The sequence below is a fragment of the Nuphar pumila genome, chromosome 16 (assembly GCF_984573655.1).
Source record: "Nuphar pumila chromosome 16, dmNupPumi1.hap1.1, whole genome shotgun sequence".
NCBI classification, from domain to species: Eukaryota; Viridiplantae; Streptophyta; class Magnoliopsida; order Nymphaeales; family Nymphaeaceae; genus Nuphar; species Nuphar pumila.
In genome coordinates, this window is record NC_143264.1 from 53,969,582 (window position 1) to 53,985,746 (window position 16,165).

The 16,165-nt window shown below is 42.9% G+C and overlaps 1 non-coding gene across 1 annotated transcript; it reads left to right on the plus strand.

Annotated features, from left to right (window-relative positions):
- The first annotated feature begins 212 nt into the window (after window positions 1-212).
- LOC149813246 (small nucleolar RNA R71) lies at window positions 213-317 on the plus strand. Its single transcript, XR_016428428.1, has one exon. It is a non-coding gene; the product is annotated as a small nucleolar RNA R71 (small nucleolar RNA).
- The last annotated feature ends 15,848 nt before the right edge of the window (window positions 318-16,165 follow it).

Sequence of the window (16,165 nt, forward strand, 5' to 3'; positions counted from 1 at the left end):
GAACACCAGCTTTCTTCTGAATGCTGGGTGTGGCTCTATCAGAATGAGAGCTCGAAGCATGGTGGAGTGAATTCTCAGCCAATGTATCAAATAGCCTCCACGCTTCGTCCTCGCTCTTCAGCATGAATGTCCCTCCACATGAAGAGTCGATCATCTGACGATTCTTGTCAGACAATCCATCATAGAAGCTCTGCACCAGTTGCCATTTCGGCACCTGATGATGGGGACATTTCCTGAGGAGATCCTTCATTCTCTCCCAGGTTTCATGAAAGCGCTCACCATCTAGCTCTGAAAAGCTAGTGATGGCTCTGCGATATTGGTTCGTGCGACCAATGGGAAAGTATTTCCGAAGAAACTCTTGTTGCAACTGATCCCAGGACTCTATTTCTACAGAATCTAAGGACTTTAGCCAATACTTGGCTTTGTCCTTCAATGAAAAGGGGAATAGAGTCAACCTCAACGCATCATCATCGAAATTCTGTATCTTAACAGTAGAACAGATTTCGAGGAATTCATCTAAGTGTCGGTAGGGATCCTCATGACTAAGGCCATAAAAGGATGGAAGCATTTGAATAATGCTGGCCTTAATCTCATAATGTGGCGCTCCTACATCGGGTCTCCGAATGCAGGATGCCTGAACATAGTCTGTGGGAATGAAGTATTCCCGTAGAGGGCGTGAAAGAACTGGGGGTGGAGGTGGAGGATCCATGTCAGCCATTGTTGCCGAACTTCGATGAGAATGTAAAATTCTCTCTGGGTTGTCAACAAATGGGTGTAACGGGGTTCCTAGACCTCGTCGCCCCTGCATACACTGGTATTAAGACCAGATGTAAGCAAATGACCTAAATCTAAAAAAAAAAAAAATAACTAACATAGATACTAAAATGTAAATAAACAAATAACCGTACTAAAAACAAACAGATATGCTATCTAGCTATGTCAGAATTCTATACTAAATGATTAAGTAACAAAGTAAACTATTCTAAAATGCTAAAACAAATAAATACAGGAAATCACAAACTATGTTTTTCTAAAACCCACCTGTCTAATCGCTCCTTGCAGAATGATAATGAAGTGAATCCTAAAAATAACAATATGTGAATCCTATATTTACTAACTATGTTAATCCTATATTCACTTACTAATCCTACTAACTAAAAAGAAAACAACTAATTAACTAAATAAAACAAATTAATAAATTAAACTCTAAGAAATAAAGTAATTAATTCGCCGTTCCCTGGCAACGGCGCCAAAATTTGGTTGATATTTTGGAATGCTCTTTTTAAAACAAGTATTTTCAATAAGACTTTGGAAAATCGTCAACCAAAAATTTAAAAACCGACTTTCCACAAAGTGGTAAGTACGGGTCGAATCCACAGGGAACAGGAATTAAACACAATATTTCTATAAAATTCAATTTATTAATGACAAATGTCAACCTACAATTATAAAGTTAATACAACTGCAAATAATCACTAAAAGAAAAGTAATCAAGCAATCTGTAAGACCCGCAATTTTTCAGAAAATATCTGAATAAAATTCATGAGGCATTTACCGGTAAAAATGGCATTTTTCTCAGAATGCGAAACGAATCAATTCCTGCGAGCCAGTTACACTTAGGATATTCGTCGAATCGCGAATATATGCTCAAACACTCTGGAAGCCATAACTTCCTATCTGAACAAAATCAAAGGATTCCTGCGAGCCAACTTTCTTAGTGGCATCAATACGAAGATAATGGCGTACTCAGAATTTTTCGGAAAAAAATCGCCGAAAACCCGAAATTCTTGCGGGACCCACAGAAATATGGGTGGGACCCACAGAAATATTTCTCAGAAAATATTCTAGAAGATTCTAGAATATTCCAGCACCTTCCAGAGCCTTCCAGAGCCTTCCAGCACCTTCCATGGAAGGGATTCTCAGAAAAGCCCAAGGGTAAAGAGGGGATTCTGAAACTTGGGGCCCAAGTTTCAGAACCTATAAATAGAGGACCCCCCCTCCTTTAGAAAATCGCCAACCCCTCTCTCTCTCCTCCTTTTCCAAACCTCCCCTACCTAGCCTAGCCCACCTGAGCCCACCTGACCTGGTCTGAGCCTGCCTGACTTAGCCTGAGCCTGCTTAACCTGGTCTGAGCCTGCCTGACTTAGCCTGAGCCTTCTTGACCTGGTCTGAGCCTGCCTGACCTGGTCCTAACCCACCTGACCTAGGTCTGAACCTACTTGACCTAAGTCGGAACCCAGTTGACTTGACTTGAACCTGGTTTGGTTCAAAGTCAAAGTCCAAGTCCTTTTTCGTCCGAAGTTCGAAGTTGATCCTTTTTCGAAGTCGAGCCTCGTTCAAAGCATTTGAAGCAATCGGAGTCGTTTCTTCCACGATTTGAAGTAAGTTCGCTTCATTAAACCATCTCTCTCAATTATTTGATTGTTTGTATATAGCATATACTTTCTGAAGTAGTATCTTGCTTTAGTTCTTGGTTGAGCCCTCTAGGACACTTCGGTGTTCACGCGCTCGCCTCGTAACTATCGTCGGATATATATATGTTCGAATACGCAGTATATGCGTTCTTCAAAATAGTATCTCACCCTAGTTCTTGGTTGAGCTCTCTAGGACACTTCGGTGTTCACTCGCTCGCCTCGTAACTATCGTTGGATACAGATCTAGGTGTATATCTGCTGATACTGCCGACGCGTCTTATATCGCACAGGCCATGTAATTTACCTTTGCCGTCGCGTCGTATGATGCCAAGGCTCCCTGCTTTCTGTACTTCCGATTACTGCACTTCCGATTATGCATTTACTTACGCCGTCGCGTCGAACGATGCCAAGGCTCCTGCTTTCTGCAATGTATTTACTTACGCCGTCACGTCGAACGATGCCAAGGCTCCTGTTTTGTTATATATGTAGAATATTTCGTTGAGTTACACACCCTGAACAATAGTATATGCATTTCCTTTACGCCGCCGCTGTATAAAGCACAGGCTTCTGCTTATATTACATATATGGCGCGTAAGTGAGCGTTCAAACGGAGATCAACTCCAAAATCGCCCATGCGATTCCCTTACCGCTCCTCGTACAAGATTCTGCTTGACGAATGAAGCCCCTATTGGAAAGGCTTCGCCTTTTGGCAAAATGCTCTTTACGTAAAGACTAAATCAATTACGTATGGCCTGGCTATGGCTCAAGGTTCCTGCAACCTTGATGGATGCAAAGTACGCACAACGGTGCGCATCCATTTCCCGAGTTAAGCGTAGCGATTTCCCACCAAAGAGGGGAGATGCCGCTGAAACGGATAAAAGAAACGCACGCTTTCTCCATAAAAGAGAGGAAGTGCTGCTAAAATTCCTGAAGGAGCTAAGAATGGCTCAGAAAGAACGTAGCAGAAGTGCTACCCAGTTATGGAACGCCTTCTACAATGTAGAAAGGTTCGTCGCACCACTGCCGGTAGAGCAGAGAAGGTGTTGACAGAATGGTTGGCAGAAGAGCTGCCAAAACCAGTTAAGTGGCACAATGATGTCCTTTGTTGGAACGATGTCAGAATGACTCGTCTCCCTGACACCTGCAAGGGCATCATACTTATAAGAGCCGTTGCGCCAAAGTAGTGGTAGCGCCTTGACGAGGTCCTGAGCTCGTTGCGTAAAAATACGCCGAGTAGCCGATCCGTAGAGATCAAGTCATGTGCATGCTCATTGAGAATTATCAGACAACCAGACTCGTAAGGGCCGCTGAGCCGGAGTGTGTTGTTTCCACCGAAAGAGGTGAAGTGCTCGTCAAGGCCGAAGTGCCGAGAGCAGAGTCAAGCATGCATATGAATAAAACCTTTGTTCCACGGTGAAAACCGTGTGGTTGATTGGGGTCGGGTACATACTTCTCAAAGGCTGCCCTATAGGCATGCAATGTTCGTCAAGTAATTGTAAGACCGGCAGGCCCCTTTCAGAATTTCTCACCGAGGAAGATGGTGATGGCGCAACCTTGAGTGACATATATTTCACCCGAACCTGATAGAGTTCATTGATGGCCTTCGTCACTCAGAGGTATGGAGGTCGTGGTTATCCTTAAATATCTAAGGATTGAACCCAACTACTGCAGTAGCAGAATGCATTCGGATACCTAGTAAGGATCTCTTCCGGTATGTTGTACCGTCCTACTAGGGGGATGGGGTCAACAGGCCTCTGGGGTATCTAAAATACATAGAATAATCAACCCCCAGATCATCGCGTTGTCGCCCAGATATGAGTCCCCTAAGCCCAGGGGGAGGTGCAATTATCGAAACAAAGCATTAGCTTAGGTACAGCGCTACTTTGAATGTATGAGTGGATGACGTTGTTGAGTCAGTCTTGCATAACCTTTGTGAAGGTGTCATGGTCGGTATACTACTGGACCGATTGGGAAAGAACCCCATTGATATCCGTACGACTAAGTGAAGCTCGGAGAGCTGTCCTTAGATTCGTAGGATACGGATGTGCCAAGCATAAAGGCTTGAGCTAGACATCCATTTGTGACTCTGAGGAAGTCAAGGCTAAGTCGTAGAGACTTGAGAGGTTATTCTAACTCACAGCCCTGAAGAGGCTTATGCGAAGTCATGACGACTTGCGTGGATGTTCAACTCATAGCCCTGATGAGGCTTTTGCGATATACGCTAAGTCATGGAGGCTTGAGCGTCGTATTACGAACTGCGACCCTGAGTGGTCTATGCATTTACTTGAGTTGAATAGATAGATGTTTGCCTACTTACCAGACCATCAGTGGTTCTGACCCCGTTTAATGGGGATTTCAGGTGTTGAACCTGCGTAGCGATATGCGGAGCAAGGCGACATCAAGTTCCAGGGTTTCTCTAGACAGAGTTGTACTGCTTCCTTTTTATTGAACCTTCACTGCTTTTCTAAGCAGTAATGTTGTAATAAACATGTGCTTTCGATAAAATGGAACACTTTGGTGGTCAATGAGTTGCTTGGCCACATACCTGCAACGTGCTCGGAGTTTTCTAAAACCGACGACTCATTATCGTCTTATTCCGCTGCTAAAAGCTTTTCTAAGTTCCGCTGCAAAGAAAAAAAAAAAAAAAGAAATCCATGAAAATTTTAACTTAGCTTTATTTTGGAAATCCGGGGCGTTACAGAATTGGTATCAGAGCATGAGTCTGAGAAACCTGGTTCAAGATCCGTCGTGTTTGCGGTATCGCACTGTAAGTATAAATTTTATACTTTCTCTGATTTGGGTGTATTTGTGTGAATAGATAAAATGGCTCCTAGGACGAGGAGAACCATGCCGAGCGAGGAGTCCCATATGCAGGGCTTCCTCCTAGAGACACTCAACAGGCTTGTGTCTGCCATTCGTGAATCAAGGCTAGCACCAGCCCCACCTCGCAATGAGAACCTTGGAGGAATAACATATGAAAGGTTCCTCAAACTCGACCCACCTGTTTTCGTTGGCAGTGCCGATCCAGAGCTTGCAGAAAGCTGGATCGATGAAACAGAGCGGGCATTCCTGGTATTGGAAGTACCAGAGGATAGAAAGACTAACTTCGGCACATATAGGCTGAAGGATAATGCAAGAAAGTGGTGGGATACCACTAAGATAATCCAGTTCTCTCAGCTTGAAGTCATCCCTTGGGATGATTTTCGGAGAACTTTATTGGATAATTACTTTCCGATACACTCCAGAAATAAGAAGAAGATGGAGTTTCTGGAATTGGAGCAAGGTGTTATGAGTCTGATGGACTATACCACTAAATTTCAAAATCTTGAACGATATTGCTCCACGTTATTCGATACTGACCAAGAAAGGGCCGATAAATATATAAATGGATTGCAAGAAGGGTTGCGATCTCGTGTAATAACAAGTATGCCCTCGAATTTTCAAGCTGCTGTAGCAGCATCTTCAAAGATTAGCGAGGATTGGGCGCGATCTAAGGTGATTATAGCAAAAAGGCCCATAGTTGATGGTGGGAACAAGAAGAGAATTTTTCCAAGTGGCCAGGGTTCACGACAACCCTTTCAGAAAAAAAGGTTCCAAGGTGGGAACAACACTCAACAAGTTGTAAGGCCAAGGCAGAACATGGCTCCAAACAACCTGCAGTCCAACCCAAACTGCCCAAAATGCCATGTTAATCACGCAAGAGGACCATGTCCACGTGACACAGGTGGATGCTTCTATTGTGGCAAAGTGGGCCACATTGCAAGACAATGCAGGAAGAAGCTTATTGATGAGCAGAGGAGGAATGCCGGATCTGCCGGACCCTCTCAACAAGTACCACAACGAACACAAGTCCAACGACCCCCACCTAGAGTAGAACAAAGGCCTGCTGCAGGTCGTGTATACGCTGTAACGACTGAACAAGTCGAAACCGGTGACCTCATTGAAGGCACCGTACCTGTTAATGGACATGCAGCTTACGTCTTGTTTGATTGTGGTGCTACTCATACGTTTATCTCCGACGATTTCACCGAACAACTCCACGCCTCGGTGCAACCGATTGATAAAATGATCGAAGTATATAACTCGTTGGGTTCACGCACCAAATGTATCCGGTGTGTGAAAATTTTGGATATTGAGATAGCAGGGCAACACTTGCCTACTGACGCCATCCTGATCGATATGATACAGTACGATGTCATTCTGGGAATGAATTGGTTGGCTCAGAATAATGCCAAGATTCTGTGCCGCGAGGGCAGAGTGATTCTATCTCGACCTGGATTACCTAAGATGGAATACCGGTTATCCAAACCAGTTCCACAAAAAAGGCTCATATCAGCACTTAAGGTACAAAAATACCTTAGGAAGGGTTGTGTGGCCTTCCTGTTGAGTCTCTCGGTGGAAAAATCCAACGACCAACCCCTTGAGAGTTTGGAAGTAGTGCGGGAGTTTTCCGATCTGTTTCCTGAGGAATTGCCAGGACTTCCGCCACTTCGTGAGGTTGAATTTGGAATTCAATCCTTATCTGGAACAACGCCGATATCCAAAGCCCCTTATCGTATGGCACCAGCTGAACTCAGTGAGTTGAAGTGTCAGTTGGAAGAACTGATGGAACAAGGGTTCATCCGACCAAGTATGTCACCATGGGGAGCCCCGGTACTATTTGTAAAGAAGAAGGATGGATCCCTTCGGTTATGCATCGATTATCGGATGCTTAATCAGGCAACCATTAAAAATAAGTACCCGTTGCCTCGGATTGAGGACTTATTCGATCAGCTCAGAACAGCGAGAGTGTTCTCCAAGATCGACCTCAGGTCTGGATACCATCAGCTCAGAGTTAAGGAGGAGGATATACCTAAGACTGCCTTCAGAACGAGATATGGCCATTATGAGTTCGTAGTAATGCCCTTCAGACTTACAAATGCGCCTGCTGTCTTTATGGACCTGATGAACCGAGTGTTCAAACCATACTTAGACACTTTTGTCATCGTCTTCATTGATGACATTCTCGTGTATTCAGAAAATGAGGAACAACACAAGGAGCACTTGAGAATCGTCTTGAAAACCCTTCAAGATAATCAGTTATATGCCAAGTTTTCAAAATGTGAATTCTGGCTAGACAAAGTAATGTTCCTTGGCCATGTGATCTCAAAAGATGGAATCGCAGTAGATCCTGCGAAGGTCGAAGCTGTGATAGACTGGAAGCAGCCAGAAAATATCACTGAGGTCCGCAGCTTCCTTGGACTTGCCGGATATTATCGGAAGTTCATACAGGACTTCTCCCGAATCGCCGTACCAATGACGAAATTACTGAAAAAGGGAGTCAAGTTTGAATGGACTGACCAGTGTAAGGAATGCTTTGAGGTTCTCAAACAGAGGCTTACCACTGCCCCTGTCCTTACCTTACCTTCTGGTCAGGGAGGCTTCATTGCTTATACCGATGCCTCAGGAACGGGTCTGGGTTGTGTATTGATGCAGCATGGCAAAGTAATCGCCTATGCATCCCGTCAGTTAAGAATTCATGAGAAAAACTATCCAACCCACGATCTGGAGCTTGCCGCGGTAGTGTTCGCACTTAAAATCTGGCGACACTACCTGTATGGAGAGAAATTTGAGGTCATGTCGGACCATAAAAGCCTAAAATACCTCTTTTCTCAAAAAAAACTCAATATGCGGCAACGGCGATGGCTGGAATTCCTCAAAGACTATGAATTCACGCTTTCCTATCACCCTGGAAAGGCGAATGTTGTAGCAGATGCCCTTAGTCGCAAGACTGTTGGCACTCTGGCCAGCCTCACCGGACAATGGAAGCTGATGGAGGATTTTGTCAGTTGGAAGCCATTCCTGGCTGACCCAGGAAAGATTCGATTGTCATGCCTGACAATCCATATCGAGATCCTCGATCGCATTATAGTCGAACAGTTCAAGGACCCCCAGTACTTGGAATTAAAAGCTCGTGCCAAAAGAGATGACACTTTCTTCCATTTAAAAGAAGATGGAGGAATATGGATGGAAGAAAGGATTTGGGTCCCAAATAACCCTGAGCTAAGACAGGAAGTACTCCAGGAGGCTCATAACAGCAAATACACCATTCACCCTGGAGGTACGAAAATGTTTCGGGACTTACAGAGAAAGTACTGGTGGAGGGGTATGAAACGGGATGTGGCTACATTTGTCTCAAGGTGTTTAATCTGCCAGCAAGTAAAAATTGAGCATCAACGACCTGGTGGAAAAATGCAACGGATCGAGATTCCAGAATGGAAATGGGAGGGCATTACGATGGATTTCATCGTTGGATTGCCTCGGTCCAAGAGACAACATGACTCAATATGGGTGATCGTAGACAGACTCACCAAGTCTGCTCACTTCCTGCCAATCAACACTCGATACTCAACTGAACGATTGGCGGAGATCTACATTCGGGAAATCGTTAGACTCCATGGAGTGCCGATTTCGATCATATCCGATCGTGACCCGAAATTTACCTCTCACTTTTGGGAGCAGCTTCAAAGAGCCCTGGGGACGAAACTCAAGTTCAGTACAGCATTCCATCCCCAAACAGATGGGCAATCAGAACGAACCATACAGACTCTCGAAGATATGCTAAGAGCCTGTATGCTAGAATGGAAAGGTGATTGGGATTCCCACCTAGCGTTGGCTGAATTTGCTTATAATAATAGCCACCACGCTAGCATTGGGATGGCACCGTATGAAGCCTTGTACGGGCGACCCTGTAGATCACCAATCCATTGGGGTGAAGTGGGTGAGCGAACCTTGGACTCGCCCATAGTGTTGCAGCATTATACTGAGCAGGTCCACATGATCAGGAAGAAGCTACTGACTGCTCAGAGTCGACAGAAGAGCTACGCTGATCAGCGGCGTAGGGAACTCACTTTTGCGGTTGGAGATAAGGTTTTTATCAAAGTCTCCCCAACCAAGAGTGTGTTTCGTTTCGGAAAGAAGGGGAAGCTCAGCCCCAGATTCGTTGGTCCCTTCGAGGTTTTGAGCCGGATAGGAGAGACCGCCTACAGAGTAGCATTGCCACCGCAGTATACACAGATACACAATGTATTTCATGTGTCAATGCTTAGAAAATACGTTCACGACCCTTCCCACGTCATCCAACATGAAGATATTGACATCCAGGAGGATATGACGGTGGAAGAAAGGCCAGTAGAGATCATGGACCGACGGGAGCAAGTGCTAAGGACAAAGGTCATTCCACTTGTCAAAGTAAGATGGCAACATCACGGAGTCGATGATTGCACTTGGGAGCCCGAATCGGATATGCGGGATAAATATCCTGAACTCTTCACCTTGTACTCTTAGCTGAATTTCGCGGACGAAATTCCTTTAAGGGGGTAATGATGTAAGACCCGCAATTTTTCAGAAAATATCTGAATAAAATTCATGAGGCATTTACCGGTAAAAATGGCATTTTTCTCAGAATGCGAAACGAATCAATTCCTGCGAGCCAGTTACACTTAGGATATTCGTCGAATCGCGAATATATGCTCAAACACTCTGGAAGCCATAACTTCCTATCTGAACAAAATCAAAGGATTCCTGCGAGCCAACTTTCTTAGTGGCATCAATACGAAGATAATGGCGTACTCAGAATTTTTCGGAAAAAAATCGCCGAAAACCCAAAATTCTTGCGAGACCCACAGAAATATGGGTGGGACCCACAGAAATATTTCTCAGAAAATATTCTAGAAGATTCTAGAATATTCCAGCACCTTCCAGAGCCTTCCAGCTCCTTCCAGTACCTTCCATGGAAGGGATTCTCAGAAAAGCCCAAGGGTAAAGAGGGGATTCTGAAACTTGGGGCCCAAGTTTCAGAACCTATAAATAGAGGACCCCCCTCCTTTAGAAAATCGCCAACCCCTCTCTCTCTCCTCCTTTTCCAAACCTCCCCTACCTAGCCTAGCCCACCTGAGCCCACCTGACCTGGTCTGAGCCTGCCTGACTTAGCCTGAGCCTGCTTAACCTGGTCTGAGCCTGCCTGACTTAGCCTGAGCCTGCTTGACCTGGTCTGAGCCTGCCTGACCTGGTCCTAACCCACCTGACCTAGGTCTGAACCTACTTGACCTAAGTCGGAACCCAGTTGACTTGACTTGAACCTGGTTTGGTTCAAAGTCAAAGTCCAAGTCCTTTTTCGTCCGAAGTTCGAAGTTGATCATTTTTCGAAGTCGAGCCTCGTTCAAAGCATTTGAAGCAATCGGAGTCGTTTCTTCCACGATTTGAAGTAAGTTCGCTTCATTAAACCATCTCTCTCAAGTATTTGATTGTTTGTATATAGCATATACTTTCTGAAGTAGTATCTTGCTTTAGTTCTTGGTTGAGCCCTCTAGGACACTTCGGTGTTCACGCGCTCGCATCGTAACTATCGTCGGATATATATATGTTCGAATACGCAGTATATGCGTTCTTCAAAATAGTATCTCACCCTAGTTCTTGGTTGAGCCCTCTAGGACACTTCGGTGTTCACTCGCTCGCCTCGTAACTATCGTTGGATACAGATCTAGGTGTATATCTGCTGATACTGCCGACGTGTCTTATATCGCACAGGCCATGTAATTTACCTTTGCCGTTGCGTCGTATGATGCCAAGGCTCCCTGCTTTCTGTACTTCCGATTACTGCACTTCCGATTATGCATTTACTTACGCCGTCGCGTCGAACGATGCCAAGGCTCCTGCTTTCTGCAATGTATTTACTTACGCCGTCGCGTCGAACGATGCCAAGGCTCCTGTTTTGTTATATATGTAGAATATTTCGTTGAGTTACACACCCTGAACAATAGTATATGCATTTCCTTTACGCCGCCGCTGTATAAAGCACAGGCTTCTGCTTATATTACATATATGGCGCGTAAGTGAGCGTTCAAACGGAGATCAACTCCAAAATCGCCCATGCGATTCCCTTACCGCTCCTCGTACAAGATTCTGCTTGACGAATGAAGCCCCTATTGGAAAGGCTTCGCCTTTTGGCAAAATGCTCTTTACGTAAAGACTAAATCAATTACGTATGGCCTGGCTATGGCCCAAGGTTCCTGCAACCTTGATGGATGCAAAGTACGCACAACGGTGCGCATCTATTTCCCGAGTTAAGCGTAGCGATTTCCCACCAAAGAGGGGAGATGCCGCTGAAACGGATAAAAGAAACGCACGCTTTCTCCGTAAAAGAGAGGAAGTGCTGCTAAAATTCCTGAAGGAGCTAAGAATGGCTCAGAAAGAACGTAGCAGAAGTGCTACCCAGTTATGGAACGCCTTCTACAATGTAGAAAGATTCGTCGCACCACTGCCGGTAGAGCAGAGAAGGTGTTGACAGAATGGTTGGCAGAAGAGCTGCCAAAACCAGTTAAGTGGCACAATGATGTCCTTTGTTGGAACGATGTCAGAATGACTCGTCTCCCTGACACCTGCAAGGGCATCATACTTGTAAGAGCCGTTGCGCCAAAGTAGTGGTAGCGCCTTGACGAGGTCCTGAGCTCGTTGTGTAAAAATACGCCGAGTAGCCGATCCGTAGAGATCGAGTCATGTGCATGCTCATTGAGAATTATCAGACAACCAGACTCGTAAGGGCCGCTGAGCCGGAGTGTGTTGTTTCCACCGAAAGAAGTGAAGTGCTCGTCAAGGCCGAAGTGCCGAGAGCAGAGTTAAGCATGCATATGAATAAAACCTTTGTTCCACGGTGAAAACCGTGTGGTTGATTGGGGTCGGGTACATACTTCTCAAAGGCTGCCCTATAGGCATGCAATGTTCGTCAAGTAATTGTAAGACCGGCAGGCCCCTTTCAGAATTTCTCACCGAGGAAGACGGTCATGGCGCAGCCTTGAGTGACATATATTTCACCCGAACCTGATAGAGTTCATTGATGGCCTTCGTCACTCAGAGGTATGGAGGTCGTGGTTATCCTTAAATATCTAAGGATTGAACCCAACTACTGCAGTAGCAGAATGCATTCAGATACCTAGTAAGGATCTCTTCCGGTATGTTGTACCGTCCTACTAGGGGGATGGGGTCAACAGGCCTCTGGGGTATCTAAAATACATAGAATAATCAACCCCCAGATCGTCGCGTTGTCGCCCAGATATGAGTCCCCTAAGCCCAGGGGGAGGTGCAATTATCGAAACAAAGCATTAGCTTAGGTACAGCGCTACTTTGAATGTATGAGTGGATGACGTTGTTGAGTCAGTCCTGCATAACCTTTGTGAAGGTGTCATGGTCGGTATACTACTGGACCGATTGGGAAAGAACCCCATTGATATCCGTACGACTAAGTGAAGCTCGGAGAGCTGTCCTTAGATTCGTAGGATACGGATGTGCCAAGCATAAAGGCTTGAGCTAGACATCCATTTGTGACTCTGAGGAAGTCAAGGCTAAGTCGTAGAGACTTGAGAGGTTATTCTAACTCACAGCCCTGAAGAGGCTTATGCGAAGTCATGACGACTTGCGTGGATGTTCAACTCATAGCCCTGATGAGGCTTTTGCGATATACGCTAAGTCATGGAGGCTTGAGCGTCGTATTACGAACTGCGACCCTGAGTGGTCTATGCATTTACTTGAGTTGAATAGATAGGTGTTTGCCTACTTACCATACCATCAGTGGTTCTGACCCCGTTTAATGGGGATTTCAGGTGTTGAACCTGCGTAGCGATATGCGGAGCAAGGCGGCATCAAGTTCCGGGGTTTCTCTAGACAGAGTTGTACTGCTTCCTTTTTATTGAACCTTCACTGCTTTTCTAAGCAGTAATGTTGTAATAAACATGTGCTTTCGATAAAATGGAACACTTTGGTGGTCAATGAGTTGCTTGGCCACATACCTGCAACGTGCTCGGAGTTTTCTAAAACCGACGACTCATTATCGTCTTATTCCGCTGCTAAAAGCTTTTCTAAGTTCCGCTGCAAAGAAAAAAAAAAAAAAAAAGAAATCCATGAAAATTTTAACTTAGCTTTATTTTGGAAATCCGGGGCGTTACACAATCAGTCTTCTGCTCCACGCCAAGGGTATTTCAGTCTTTTCGCCACTTAGAGAATCTTCTCACTTGGACAATAACCCTGGACAATAAATATGCTTTTCAACCTAAAAAAAAATGCAGAAAAATACAAAGTTAGTTTTCTATTCTAACAATGAAAACAATAACTAAAACTATTTCTAATTTTATGAGAATTATAAAACAAATGCTAATTATCAAGCAAAAATTAAATAAAATACCAAAGTAATTCTAAAATTAACCAATTTAACTCTACTAATGCTGTATGATGATGATGCAACTCCTAAAATGCAGAAACTACTGAAAACCACTCTAAAATGCCGAAACTAAGAAAATTACGAAACTGCTCCTAACTAGTGTAAAATAGCATTCTGACCGGTTATCAGAAAACCACTGTTTGACAGGACAAACGAGGTCCGATTTTCCCAAAATTTGTTCTGTTCTGCAACTGACAGATTAAACAAACTGACAGTTTTTACAGAATTGAAAAAAAGAATCTGGAACTCCAGATATAAGCGTTTCAAATTTGGGAAAAATCAGGATATCGCCAGTCCTGTAATTTAAAATCCCGAAAAAGCGGTTTTCACAAAACGCTTAAAAATCAGACCAAACCAACTCGGATTGAGCTGAAATTTGGTATGCATACATTTAACACACCAATAAAGTGAATAGAAAAATAATATTTTGAAAACTCGAAATTGTTGCACATGAAATGATGATAGTGCGTCAAGACAAAAATCGGGTTTCGGATTCAATGCACTATTCACTTTATAAAGCTATTTTAAACACTAAAAATGCAATCTACCCCTAATGCAATCCTAAATGGTACTGAATGACAATTTATATGCTGATGTTAAATGCAATGATGTTAAATGAGAGGTGAATGAAATATGATATGCACTTTATGACTAAGAATTGAATGAACTAATAATGCAATTGTAACTAATATACCTAAAAATGCACTTAGCTATATGAATGAATGAATACAGTTAATACAAACTAAATGCAGTTGAGCCAATTGAATAACTACCAAAGACAATTATCTAACACACATTAAACATGCAATGTAAAATCTACTAAATCGATTGAATGAAAACTGACACTAACTTATACTGAAATTAATCTAACTTAAAAATAAACATACTAAATCTCTAATTACCAAATAGTGGTGGGTTTAAGATAGGATTAGGTTTACGCCACACTTGGCTAGAATGACTGGGTTCACTAGGTGTACTCGACCTAGACTATGGGCACGACTCACTTACTTGGGTCAACTAGGTTGACTAAGTTAGGTCAATTATTGTAAACAAGGACTAAGTTAAACACTTAAGGTCAATATCTAAATAATTAAAACTAATAAACTATGACTCTATTAATTACACGCCTAAAAGACAAGACTTAATTAAAACTTAATTAATTACACATCTAATGCCTAACTAAGATTAGTATACTTAACTAAATTAAATAAATCTAAATCTTGACTCACTAAATATGAACGGTTAGAAGATCAAGAGAGAATAAATGCTCAAATAGAAGTTTGAAAAACTTTCTAAATCCAAAAACTGTCCAAATCCTGATTGCTTGCCTTGAATTGCATTAATTTGCAATTTTAAAAAAAAAGTAAAAAGGTAAAACCGTCCAGCTAGGAGCAGTTATCTTATTGGAAATCTTTCAAGGCTAATTGAAAACATCCAAATCAAGAGAGTCTCAATGAATTCGACTTTCCAAACGTGTTTGGAAAGCAATTAAATTCCTCTATCCAAAAACGTAAACTCCTTTTTAGAAAAGATTTGATATTCAATTCAACTTTCCAAAAATTCTTGATGCTATCTTGAATTTCCTTCTTTGAACCAATTTGCAAACTTACCTAAAAGAAAATCCAACGAATTTGGAGCAATCATTGTTTGTCAAAATGCTTTTCTTTTTGAAACATTTACTCTACTATTTCAACCTTCCTAAAACTACCACTAAAACGTCTAAAACTAACTCCCCTAATACAATGTATCTAGACACACTAAAAACACTTGCCTAAATTCTAAAACTTACCACAATGCTACGACTACCAAAAGTAGCCTAGAGCTCGAATGGAGCTCTAATGGCTGCTGCCCCACCTTGGGGAAGAAGAATACCTAAAACTGAATTAAAATCAAAATGACAAAGAACAAGTTACACTAAGACTATCATGAAAATCATGCATCTAAATTTACAGCCAACTAGAACTAACAACCTAAACTATCGAAAATCAATTTCAAAAACAAGATCTAAACTATCATAGCATGAAGAACTAAAAAGACAAGAATTTCCACTATAACAATTTATGAAAGACCCTACCAAGAACGAACGACACCACAACTAGGAAACGATAACCTTGATTTTTATATTTTCAATAACAATCAACACCCAAAACACAAAATGACTAAAACAATATTTAGACTAATCCTAAGCTAATGATATTGACCAACATGGATTTGATGAGGCTGTTAAACTGCAACACATACAGCAACACACACGAATTACTCAATCTAAACACACGCACTTAACACAAAGGAACTCCTAATTCAAAGAGGGTTCGAAAGACAAATCACACGACAACATAGAATCAAACCCACATGAATCTTCAGCAAACTCAACTTGAATATAATTTAAATGAGGTCTGCTAACCCAGTTTTTCTGCAAAAACCGATCAAAGGCTCAAACTCAAAATGAACCAAGATCGGCTAGAATGGATCTAGCCGATTTATTGGTTTTCAATAAAAA